Source organism: Rhea pennata, chromosome 5 (genome assembly GCF_028389875.1).
Source record: "Rhea pennata isolate bPtePen1 chromosome 5, bPtePen1.pri, whole genome shotgun sequence".
Classification (NCBI taxonomy): Eukaryota; Metazoa; Chordata; class Aves; order Rheiformes; family Rheidae; genus Rhea; species Rhea pennata.
In genome coordinates, this window is record NC_084667.1 from 4,909,452 (window position 1) to 4,922,294 (window position 12,843).

A 12,843-nucleotide genomic window follows, 5' to 3' on the forward strand; every position below is an offset into this window, starting at 1 on the left:
AAGGCAAATTCCCTCATTTCAACTTCAGGATGCAACTCAACATCTATTAATAAGAAGGGAAAAAGGAGAGAGGGGAAAAAGGAGAGAGGGGAAAAAGGAGAGAGGGGAAAAAGGAGAGAGGGGAAAAAGGAGAGAGGGGAAAAAGGAGAGAGGGGAAAAAGGAGAGAGGGGAAAAAGGAGAGAGGGGAAAAAGGAGAGAGGGGAAAAAGGAGAGAGGGGAAAAAGGAGAGAGGGGAAAAAGGAGAGAGGGGAAAAAGGAGAGAGGGGAAAAAGGAGAGAGGGGAAAAAGGAGAGAGGGGAAAAAGGAGAGAGGGGAAAAAGGAGAGAGGGGAAAAAGGAGAGAGGGGAAAAAGGAGAGAGGGGAAAAAGGAGAGAGGGGAAAAAGGAGAGAGGGGAAAAAGGAGAGAGGGGAAAAAGGAGAGAGGGGAAAAAGGAGAGAGGGGAAAAAGGAGAGAGGGGAAAAAGGAGAGAGGGGAAAAAGGAGAGAGGGGAAAAAGGAGAGAGGGGAAAAAGGAGAGAGGAAAGAGCAAAAAAGAGAAAAGAAAAGACACACCAAAAAATACACACACACACCTAAAAACAGGCTTCCCCCCCTCATTTAAATTCAAGTGCTTCACAAAACATCTTATCACATCACTTACAGAATGCTAGTTCAAGTTTCCTTCTTTAATTATATGTTTACCTAATGGCTGAGAATAGAACATTTTTAAATGAAGGTCTTTGACTCTATAATTTGCTCTACAATTCTGAACTGTAATCATTAATCTGAGACAGCAAAAACAAAAAATACTTCCTCCTATAAAAATTTTTCATGGTAACTAACCTCTTTAAATTATTTGATCAATTAAATAAAGTGCTCTTTACATTTTTTCATCGAGAAAAAAAAAAAGCAAGGGCTTTGTTCAAAATTTCATTTTACCTAGATTTCAAATGCTATTTTAATTTACCTTTTTCATATCACTTAGAAAAAAGGAGGTTCTTCTACAAAAGAGAAGCAATCAAAGAAATACTATTTCTCCACAAATACTGACACTTTAAAAAAAAATCCCAAACCCTATGTTTTGATACAGATAGATGTCACTGAAAAATTTCATCCAGTCCTGCTGTTTTCTCCAGGACTTTCGTTAAACCAGCACTCTCAAGATTTGTCCTGTGATAGAAGCATGAAGACTCTGTTACAAATCTTAGCTCCAAGTTAGAGAAATTAAAATCACATTTCCCTTTATTTTCACACTCCAGTTTTCTAATAAATACATGTTAATAACTTCAGATAAATCTTAGCATTATTTTAGAGAAAGTAAAGCTATCAGAAGCAAAATAAATTTATTCCTTTTTATCATAGAAGACTGAGTAATTAATTTCCTATATCATACAGCACAACCTCGAATGGACTAGACAGGTAGGACTGGACAAGGTTACATGAGCCTATTTTCAAGCTCTCGTTTCTTTTCCTCCTATATATGCCACACAAAGTATAACAGTCATAGTCAACCTCTAGCTATACCGCAAGTCTTGCAACCTTCTTTAGCTGTTGTTCAAGGTGATCATTTGGGCTTCTTCCCTAAGATAAGGCAGCATGAGATACATTGTAGATAGCCAAATACTTAAGTTTCTCTATAGATACTAAAATAATATCTGTATTATACATAGATACACACACGCACACACGAATATATTTATATACTTATATATATATATAAAAAAATAAAATAAAATCAATAACTCATCTGAAGAATTCCTCGGGAAAAGGATATCAGTGGATCAGGACCAAGAATGCACTGTCTGCATTTCTAAGCAGCGCCAGCTCCCATCACAGTGACAAAATAGATGAAGCCAGCCCCAAAACATACAGTGATTTCTGAAACAAGCTTTGTTACACTAAATATTAATTTTGTCGTAACTTGAAAAACATTTCTGAAGCAATACTTTTTGGTAAGATGTGCGGTGCAGCTACGGAGACCAGACAGCCTGATACATTTTGAAAATCAGGACTCTCTATTGTGCAAGCCTGGCCAGACTGGGCCCAGTTGAACCAGTAAGTTCACACCATGCTATAAAAATTTTAACTGTAAATAATTTAGCTGTTAAATACAAACTTTTCAGGATTTAACTAGATAATCACCCCAGCCATTGCTTTTCATCCCAGTTTGGGTTTTCAAAGAACTAATCTTTCTAGAGTAAAATCACTTTTTAGTAGTTGAATCTTACTCTTGGGCTCTGCTCTCTGATTTTGGTTCCTGGTACTATTTAATACTAATGATAATTTTTAAAAAATACATCGATCCAATTGTTCCAGGTTTTCAGTTATCACAGTAATAGGACACTGTAAAACATTTTCTGCATTTGAAGATTAATTTTTAATATACAGGAAAATAAGACTTCTTGTACTACAAAGGTGTGTGACTATCTTGCAAAACGTTTCTTCCAATCACTACCTAGATAAAATTCTGACCTTTTTAGGTGACCCAGTAAGACAGTATCAATTAGATATCAAGTTGTGCTGTGTTGTCAGTTGAATTACACCATCACCCAAGATGACACATACTTTTGATATCTCCCATGCCTTTCCACTGTGCAATTTTACGAGGTGATTTGCAATTGATCCAGCAGCATCAAGGCAGTTTCCCTAGTCTCTGGGCAGAATTATAATTTCTCGATTACCCCAAGTGACAGAGACAAGTTCATTTCCTCCACATACAGCTGACTTTTGTTCTCAGTTTCCTAGCTTCATCCTCATCCCCTCTCTCAATACAATCCAGAAAGTTACTTTCCTGTAATTGCATCTCATGAATATTGGAAGAAAAACTATGTGATAAATAATACCCATAGCATCTCTAAAGGATTTAAGCATTTTTCCAACTTAATGTTGCACTTGAACTTCAGTCAAAGCTAAGAATATTGGCAATTGCAGAACTCTTAAATTCAAAATCAATTTCAACCACAGACAGTAGCAAGGACATTTTTCAGTATCAGTGCTCTTAAAATTTTCATCTCGTGCTCTTTACTGAGCACACAAGCACATAATATGCACCAAGACTATTTATCTGTGCTGCCATGGGCTGCCTTCTCCTGAGATAAAAAAAAACTCCAGTTCTGATCTCTTTTTGCTTAGTGTTTACTAGAACTGACTTTATGGAATTTAATAAAATGAAAGAAATAAGAAAGCGAGCTTTCAATGCCTCTTACAGCTGGAGAGTGAAAAATAAGATACAATTTTTTTTTTAATGTTTATAAGTCATTCTTGCCTAACACTACTTTCTCTTACTATAAACATAACTGGATATCCTAAAGTTAAACTAAGGTAGAAAAATGCAGCTTTTGATGGTCCTAACATTAAGATACAAAATTATTTCTAAAATTTTACCTAGTAATAAAATATGAACATTGTATTTGTGATATTAGTAGGTTAGCATTGACACCAATGCTTTGGGTAGCTCTTTACAAATGTAAGATGTGATATGCACCAAGAGAGAGGTGGCAACTCAAACACGCGTTGGTCAGTGTACAATCCCAGAAAAGCTCAATCGTTGAAGAACACGTGCAGCTTGGGAGAACAAGGGAACCATCATTTAAAAATGCAAACAGGAGTAAAAGGGATATTTTTCTGTTTTGTGATTTAAAAAGAACTCTTACAAGGTTGAGAATTAAGACCACTGTTTAGCATCACTACACTGTACCCCCCCCAAAAAAAATTATCTATATCAACTTTAGAATTTACCAGGTTTAACTCTATGCCATATTAACTGTATGCGAGGCAAAAAGAAGCATACAGCATTAGAAACTAGCAGAAATAAACTGAGGACCCTCAAAATGCTCACTTTCAGGTGTTGATAAACTGTTAGAATAGCTAATAATTAAATCTCCTCTTCAGATATCACACATCCTATTTTTATTTAACTATTACGGGGATAATTTCTGAGCGCCCTCACAGCTGAAGAAGCTGAGCTTATCTGAGAATGCAGACAACAGCAGAAAGACTAAACGGAGCAGCTGTGGCACAATGTTTGTATCAGAAAAAAAATAGCAAGAGCGTAATACAAGACTGAAGGTTTCATAAAACAAATATTCAATTTCCTGCCTGACAGTCTTATTTAATCAGCATCCACACCATAAAAAAAAAAAAAAACTAGATTTCAAAGTTTATTACTACAAAGAACTGAACATTATCAAACAATAAATGAATAGGCTGAAATTTCTACCCACATAGCTCAAGCTGTTTCTGTCAGAAACAGTTCGTCCTTATTGCAGCAAGGGGAAGCTATCAGTCAGTGTTCATGAAAAGTAATATATTCATGCTTATATCAATGATTAAGTTCATTACAAGAAAGTAAAGAAAAATATTCCTGTTTTAATCTTGCAAGGCATACTTTTCAAAGTCCAACGCAATAATGCAGTATGAAAGATATTCACTTAAGAAATCTCCACAAATTGCAAATAGGTATTGGTTAAACTTTTGTTGCAAAGTTGAATTATAGCTGTAATTACAAGACTTAAGAGGGACAAAACTCTATTTCTAAAGATAAACAGAGGGGAAACCACTACTACTCAGCAGTACTTTTGAAAATCTGTAAGCATGTTTTCCTTATTTTGTATTTGGTGCACTGTTATCATAGGATGCACCAGCCCATACCTAAGGCTGTATAAGCAGGACTAGATATTGTTGGAAAGAGCATATATTAAAAACTGGGAGTTCCACTGTATCGAAGAGGGACTCTAAACACAAGTCCTCCTTATTCTGGATACCTCTCTATCTCTCCTTCTCCCTCCCCACATGATTTTGACTTCTGTGTAAGTGATTCTATGAGAATAGACCAAAAGGTCACTAGAAAGTACCGATCTTTGCAGTGACACCCAACAGACAGTGACAGCACAGAAGTGACCTTACAGTACCACCCAAAGACCATCTCAAAGCTGCCCTTGCATAGTGCGTCCTGACTAGTGTATGGAGGAGAAACAGGATCACAAAGCTGTATGAGTTGTACAGTAGACTGCGTAGGAGAGAAGAAAGATGGCAAACTCCAGCCACTAAAACCACTTGCACACGGGAAGAAACAGTTTTGGGTATTTCTCCGTTAAGATCCCTGGACGCCAACAAGACTGACACCATTGTCTTTGTGAACTTCCATGTCTTTGTCATCTGCCCTATTATGTCCGAGCTGCGTTTACTTTGTGTATGAGACACACGGGCAGTTATGATGTTCATTTTCTCCTCCAATAAAACATACATGCATTATATTCCAAGATCTCTCTGTATGCTTTCAAGCACAGGGATTTCTCCTAGAAACATAACCAGGGAGTTGTATTTTAATTTTCCAGAGTCTAAAAGATTTGTACTGTCCCAAATAAGACATAATTTGTTTTGTTTCAGTAACTTGAAAGCAACAGCTCTTGACCCTGTCTGCTCCCACCAAGAGGTGGCGAGAGCAAGACACTAAACATTTTATGAGCAAATGACCTGGTGCACACTCCTCGTTCACTGCAAGTCTGTGGAGTCCAGCTCTGGTAAATCTGCTCAATACTCTCATCATCATCTTGTCTCTCTCTCTCCCCCTCTTATTTTTAATTTTTATACTAAACAAATCATTAATATGAATCAACACTTGTGTCAATGGCTCTTTTGTTAGCTACTGAAAAACCTATTAATCATTTCGTACAAGACAGTCTATTTAATATCACGTAACTGTAATAAATTAGAAACTCATGAAAGTGATATTGATAGGGATGCCATAAAACAGTCCACAGGAGGTACATTCAATTTGCTACGCAATTTAAATTTTAGATCAAGCGATTATAGCAACAGTGGCATCTTGATACATTCTGAGGATTTGCGTCAATTCCCATTTGGACTTTTTTGTCCTGTTAATTTCAAGTCAACATGTATGATGACATGTAGCTCCAGTTCAGAACCATTTTTATCCTACTCCTGAAAAAGTCTGCAATATATGAACAACGAAGAGTGTAACTGAAGAAATATCCAGTTATCCAGAAGACAGAGCAATTATTTCCAGTGCTATTCTTCAAAGTTTTATTCTAAATTTTCGTATCTTCTGTGATCTCTAAATTTGGTATAAAAATAAAATAATTACTAGGATGGAATAGTACCTACTTCAAAAAGACACTTCCGAGCCTACTTTTACAAAATGATCACATTACTTCAATTTATGTTTATTCCTCATTCAAAATCACTTGTACTCAGCAAAAGTAAATTACAAAGGCAGAATTTGTTTAGGAAACCCAGGTAAACATCCAGCTAGGAATTATACGCACACAGGAATGTGTTTGCAAAAGGTATTTCATGTATCATGTGAACAACCCTACCGACTTTGTATAAAGTCATCTACTTCTACAGATGCTTTCCTGGCCTTCAAAGGCAAATTCTGTATTTAAAATACTGTGCATTTAAGTATTTAGTCTGGGAATTGGGCTCTCGTCAGATGTCATCGCTTTCTAGGCTTGTAATGCGCATGAAATGGAAATTGTTACAAATGATACTTTGCTTCTCAGCTAAACCAAAAATTTCAGAGGAACATAAAGGCTTAAACAAAAATTAAAGCTATTTTCTGACAGCCATAGTAAAAAGCTGAATAAGTACAAGCCTTTAATATCTTTGCTCCTAACAAACATTACCAAAAACAAAACTAGAAAGTCATTTAAAATATTTGCTTTTAGATTATTATCTAGGGCTTCTTTCTGAGAAGGTCTGACAATCTTTCACGTCCCTTAAGGTACAGAGGGGCTGGTCATGATTAACCCTTCAATAATTCCATTTGTCAACATATTGATTAAATTTACTAATGATTTTATGGTTTTATTCTGAAGCAGTGCCTTAGAGAGTTTCACTTTAGTTACCTGGTGCTGCCAGCTTCCTATGGCACAGTGACCGCACAACTGCCATGTGTATACAAATGCAGTATTTCAGAAAAAATAGATGTGTGCAACATAAAATAGAATGTTTTTTTGACTCAGAACTCAAACTAGTCCAGAAAAATAGAAAATAAACATGATTTTACAAGCTTATAAAAAGCAGAATTAAACAAGAGCAAACAAACTTCACCCAAAGTGCCTCATAATATTTGGCCTAAGGTCCGTTCCTTGACAGCAGGTATCATTTCCAAGCACGAGCAGGGAATAGACCTCTCGCCTGGCGTACAATTCCTGCAGCCACTGAGCGACGGACGAAATACCACTGCCATCACCTTGACGCAAGGCAGCGATCCTGTCCCACGAGTGTGGCAAGAGATTTAGCGTGCGTTTGATTTATTCACGCATGCCCACTAGGCAAGGCTTTGGAAAAGTGATCAGCTGGACTGAGCACATCAGAAAACCCATACTCTGCGTGCTTTCCATACAGGTTATGGGACCAGAAGGAGAAAAACGTACATGAAATACTGAATTGCATGATGTATGTGGCTAATTTAATTAGGACAAAATGCAAGGTACACTCTTCTTCCCGGACCTTTCACTGGCTTAACCCCATCTCCACTGAGGTTGCTATGAATCACAGTTTAAGTAACTCTTGCCTCACATGCTGCAGCGTTGCAGTCTTAACCCTCGCTGCCAATCCGTTCCACCAAAACGTAGGTGCTAGAAGCATTCGGCACTGTGAGGTCCCGTCCTTCTCAGGGAGCTGGCTTTCCAGGTAGAGATACAATGTCTGTCCAACTTACGGAAAAAAAAAAAAAAAAAAAAAAAAAAAAGCCTTGAAAAGCAACTATCAATTTTTGAAAGAATGTGAATACTTCAAAAACTTAAGGACAAGCTGCCAGCACTGTTTACTCAACTATAAAATTCCATTTTATAGGTTCGATTCTAACCTCCGTGACGCGCATTGATGTAATCCTGCTGAATTAAAGTTAGCTCTGACTTGTCATTAGCATGTATGAAACAGCACTGGACCCAAACTGCTTTTTCAAAACTAAAGGCCACAGCTGATCTCTTTTCCTGTTGAAACTCCACTGTTTCTTCAACAGCTGCAGCACAGATTTGCACTTTCACTTAGACATACATAGTTCATAAATGGTTAGGCCAGCATCTGTTTCAATATCCTTTCCTCTTTCACATCACGGGATTGCTTCAGTGATACCTGCAGGAAACCAAAGCAGTATGGAACAAGATGCAATCAAACACCAGAAGTTTTGCACAGTCTGCTCCATCGTGTAACTGATCTATGGAGAGTGGAAATTGGGGAGCTCTTTCATTTTTTCCTTCTTCTGGGCATTTAACAGTTTTAAGAACTAGGGACAAGGCTTTGAAGAAATAGCAATGTGACTTAAATACAGACCATAACTACAGTTTAGCAAGTTTATGCAAGAGCCTACCATAAGTGGTTACAACAGAGATATAATTTAGATAATGTCTTCTTTAAAGTAACGGCAGTATTAGATACATGTGCATCAGGGCCCTAGGAAGTTTCTAAATTCATGAAGGTCAAGACCACACCAAGCCAAGTCTTTAAGGAGTTTTACATTACTCAACTACTGCACAGTAGCAGCACAGTAATGCCCATTACTATTATTGGCATGTTGTAATATGACAGTGTAATGATCAAAATCCATGATTGTTTCATTAGAGACAGCTACTATTTAATACCAATTGAAATGTGTTATTTCAACACTAGGGAGTCTCCTCCTGGGTTGTAGGGAAGCAGCCTGACAGTTTAAACAAGAAAAAGATCATGCAAAAATATGAAAAGATATTTGTGGCTAATTAGGTCTGTTTTGATAAAAAAATTACAACTCTATAATTTCAATTTTATGACTAGGTACCTCCCTGCCTGAGCAAAGAAGCAATAGGGAAATAATCTGTAGTAAATAAGTTATTGGAGAGTTCCCAGACATCAGGTCAGATGCCACAGCCTCTGGACAAAAATAAATACATAAATAAATGGAAAGAGGCCACCACGATCTACTTTAGTTTTACAAAAGGCTGTGGTGAACTTCAAACATTCTAGCATCTAGTAGTAGACATGAACTAATGTAGATGCTCTAGCAGAAAACTACCAGCTAAAACAGTGGAAAACACTGGGAATCTGTGCTCCAAACAGCTGCAAAATGAAATGCTTTTTATAGCACCTACCACAAATATATGTACTTTATATATATATATATACATATATATATATATATATATATATACACACACACACAAATAAAAGTTTTTTCCCTCCAGAAAAGACTTTAAAGCAGTGAAGCTAAGAGGGAGAGAGAGATGAAGAAGCTGTTAGGAGATAATCATCTTTGCATCTTATCACTCTTTTCGTAATTGGTAAATACATTCCTTGATGGTATTTTTAAAAGGAGCAGATACTTCTGTTTTAAATTTATGTTGCAAACCAAAAGGCAAACTATATCATGGAATAATGTGTCTCTTTGTCCATTATGTTGAGAAAATCAGTTTTACAAGGATTATGGATGCTTTTCTGTGCAATGAAACTATGCTATTTTTGACAACTTAAAAATATCCTCTAAGCTTAGAGTAATCATTTGACCAACAGGGTAATAAGATAATTGCCTTTCCCGGCTTGTTCTTTCCTTCACTGATCAACATTTTCAGGAGGAATGAAACCACCCTATGACACAGAATGTGTCAGATAAGGTCTTCAGTAACATATAAAATACTTTCCCGCTCGCTGCCAGTGTCATCCACATTCTTTACTGGGTAGATGAAGAAATGATGCCAGACACCTTCGTTCCAATCCTTGTTCTGCATTTGTTAAATAAACCGATTTGCACCTCTCTGCACCTCCCTTTCCCTGCTTTGCTGAGCAAGTTCCTCGGGCCAGTAACTCTTCTCAGTCCGTCCCAGAGTGAATGCAACAGAACCCCATTAGATCTGGGAATTTTTGGCACTGTGGGTGGTCAATGATAGCTTGTTGTGAAAAAGGAAAAAGCTGCTCTGAACATACAGAACTTGCCATCTCCTCTCCAGGCACTGCAAATTCTTCTCTAGCAACAACGAGACACAGTAGTAGTCTTGAAACAGGGATGTAGGGACACCTTATTTATGAAGGGTAAAACAGTTATACTCTCCTCAAATAATCAAAAGAGATGACATACTTTGCTAAAGGGCAATGGTTTCCAGGGTTCTTTTCTGGGAGAAAAAATATTGTTATTTCTTTAGTGACATAAAGCTATGAAAGAAGCTGAAGTGAACATGAAGACCTAGGACAGCTGTAGCAGCCTTAACTCCACCCTTTCTTCCCTAAAGATTTTTTTTTTTTTTAATAATAACTGTAATGTGTTTAGCAATCAATTTGAACTAAACTGGGAATAGGAATGCTCTTGTGCACTAGTCATAAATTACATCTAGCTTACTAACTGGACTTCTTATTCACATTTTTTCCTGGAAGTCATCTTATCCTTGCCAAGTCTTAAAACTAATTTTTCTTAACATACTCTAGTATTTATCATTGTGATATTATTATCCCTTCTTTTTCAGTTAATAGAGGAGTATCCATAGTGGCTATTCAATCACAACAATTTTGGATATGCTAAAACATGGCAATATTATGAATGTCATGTAAAGTCTCTGTGGAGATTTAAAACAAATCTTTCAATTGCAAGTTTACTGCCTGTGGTTCTTCAGAGATTACAGGCGGGAAGGAAGAAGTGTTTTGTTTCTCAATTACCTATTTTCAGCTAAATCAAGCTCAGACAGTCCATATTATGACTGGCCAACCTCCTCTTCCCAGCTTCACAAACAGTATATTTTCTCCAGCTCATTGGTCTTTAGCCTTTAATTTTATTCAAAGCATATACCCTAATTGAATCACGCTGTAATACGCCACAACCTTCTGCCAAGTTTTATCCTGAGCTTTCCTTCTCAGGAGAGAATTTGAGTTGTGTGTCCAGCTGGAAGCCTTCTTCACCAGAACTTAAGAACTATTTTTTCAGGAGTCATGGAAACGCACATATTATTCTGAAATAATACATGCTATCTCTTCAATAATCAGATATTCTTCAATGATCAGATATGCTCTGCCAATGTACAGCTTCAGAGAAATTTGATCATCTCCTTTCAGTTGTCTTATTTTATACCATTGTTTTCCCTTTCTGTTGAGGGATTTACTGCATCTTCAAAACAGATGCGTTATTCTTTTCATACCCTCACATATCTGATCGCACATGCAGTATTAAAGACAACCAGAACAAACACACAGAAAAGCTCTTTTCAATTAAATTTGATTTGAAATATTATTCATTAAGATGAAGAGAACAGTGAAGTACGTTGGAAACTCAGTATTATCTTTGAACATAAACTGGAGAGATGCACTTTGTGTTACAAGGCTGTTGAATGTACTGTCAAGATCATTTTTATGATGACTTTAATACCTCTTCCTTGAAGAGCAAGAGTTTCCAGATTAGTTGCATACTGATCCTGGGGGAAAAGTGAGTTGTCAGCGGAAAGAATGAACGTCAGAGAGAAATGAAAGAAACTATTCCACTGACAAAGCAAGGCAAGAAAGAGAGTAAAAATATTTGACAATAGAATTCTCCAATCGATTAAGTAAAATAATTTAATCCCACTCCTGTAACTTCCAATATTTTATGGTTATCAAACTTTTTGTATTAGTTATATTTTTGTATTAGAAATCCTATGCATTTCTTAATTGAGTAACAGCAACTGAACGTAGTTGAATAGTTACCCTGCAAAATTGCCCCAAGTTCCAGCTCATTTAATCAGTACAAAACGGTCATACAACGCTATGAAGTTTCATCTCATTTAGCAAAAAGAAATCACAGTATACCAAGATACACAATAATTTTTGAGATTCACCAACATCAAAACATATCGAATATTCTGAAATCTGAGGCAATTCAGACATGTACACCATGCACCATTATGTGAGAGAAATGCATACATGTCTACAAAGATGTAATGAACTGGTAAAAGTTGTTTAGTGCTTAGTGATGCCTGGATGAACAGCACTATACTATCAGCTAACTTCTATTCTTTAAATATAAACCCACATTAGACAATCAGGAGGCTGTAAGTAAGGGCAAAGAGGGGCACTTATGTTAGCACGTTATTTTTGTGCTTGCTAATTATTTGCTGCTGTCGCTCCCTGTCGAAGCTTTAACATGTATCTTGTTTCGAGCATCTTTGGCTGTTTGTGAAAGCATCCTTTTGCATTAACACAGCGTGATAGCAATTCCTACTCTCTTCTGTCACACTAATGATCCTTTTTATCATGATGTTACCAAATAGCGTTAGTCAGCATAGAAACCTGCTTTTGCCTCCCGGAGAACAGAGGTAACATTTCGAGTTCCAGTCCTCTCCTTTGCCTGGAACAGTAGCTCCTTGGAGTGCAGCGCAGTGACGCTCTTGCCCACCCCTCTGCTGCCCTGAGCTTCCTTCCGGTTGAGCAGATTTTGCGATTTTTAAGAGATACAAGACAGACAAGGCTTGAAGATGGGACATGTATTCCTCCAGCGAGGAAAGAAGCAGCAAGCTGAAGCAACGCAAGCTTTCCCCTAACAGCCTACCCGCACGCCTCGCTGTGCCTGGTGACCCCTGCTCAGGCACGTAGGCAGGTCTCCTGCCCGGCAGCCTGCGCTGGGCTGGGGGGCGCTGCAGAAACCCCACAGCAAAGACAACACTCACCTGCCTGCACAAAAGCCCTTCCCACGGGGGCCAAAACAGACTGAGGAATTAATCTCCCCAGCGTGAGCACTGGCCTCGCCACTTCAAGGGCGAGGCACGCGTGCTCTCGGATGTGAAGTTGTCGCCGTGCTTGTCTTTTGGTGTTGCTTCTTAAGCAAAAAATTAGGTTCTTCCACTACCTTGGCCTTTCTTAATGGAGGGAAGATCAGAAAACATACTAGATGTTACAAATAAGCATTC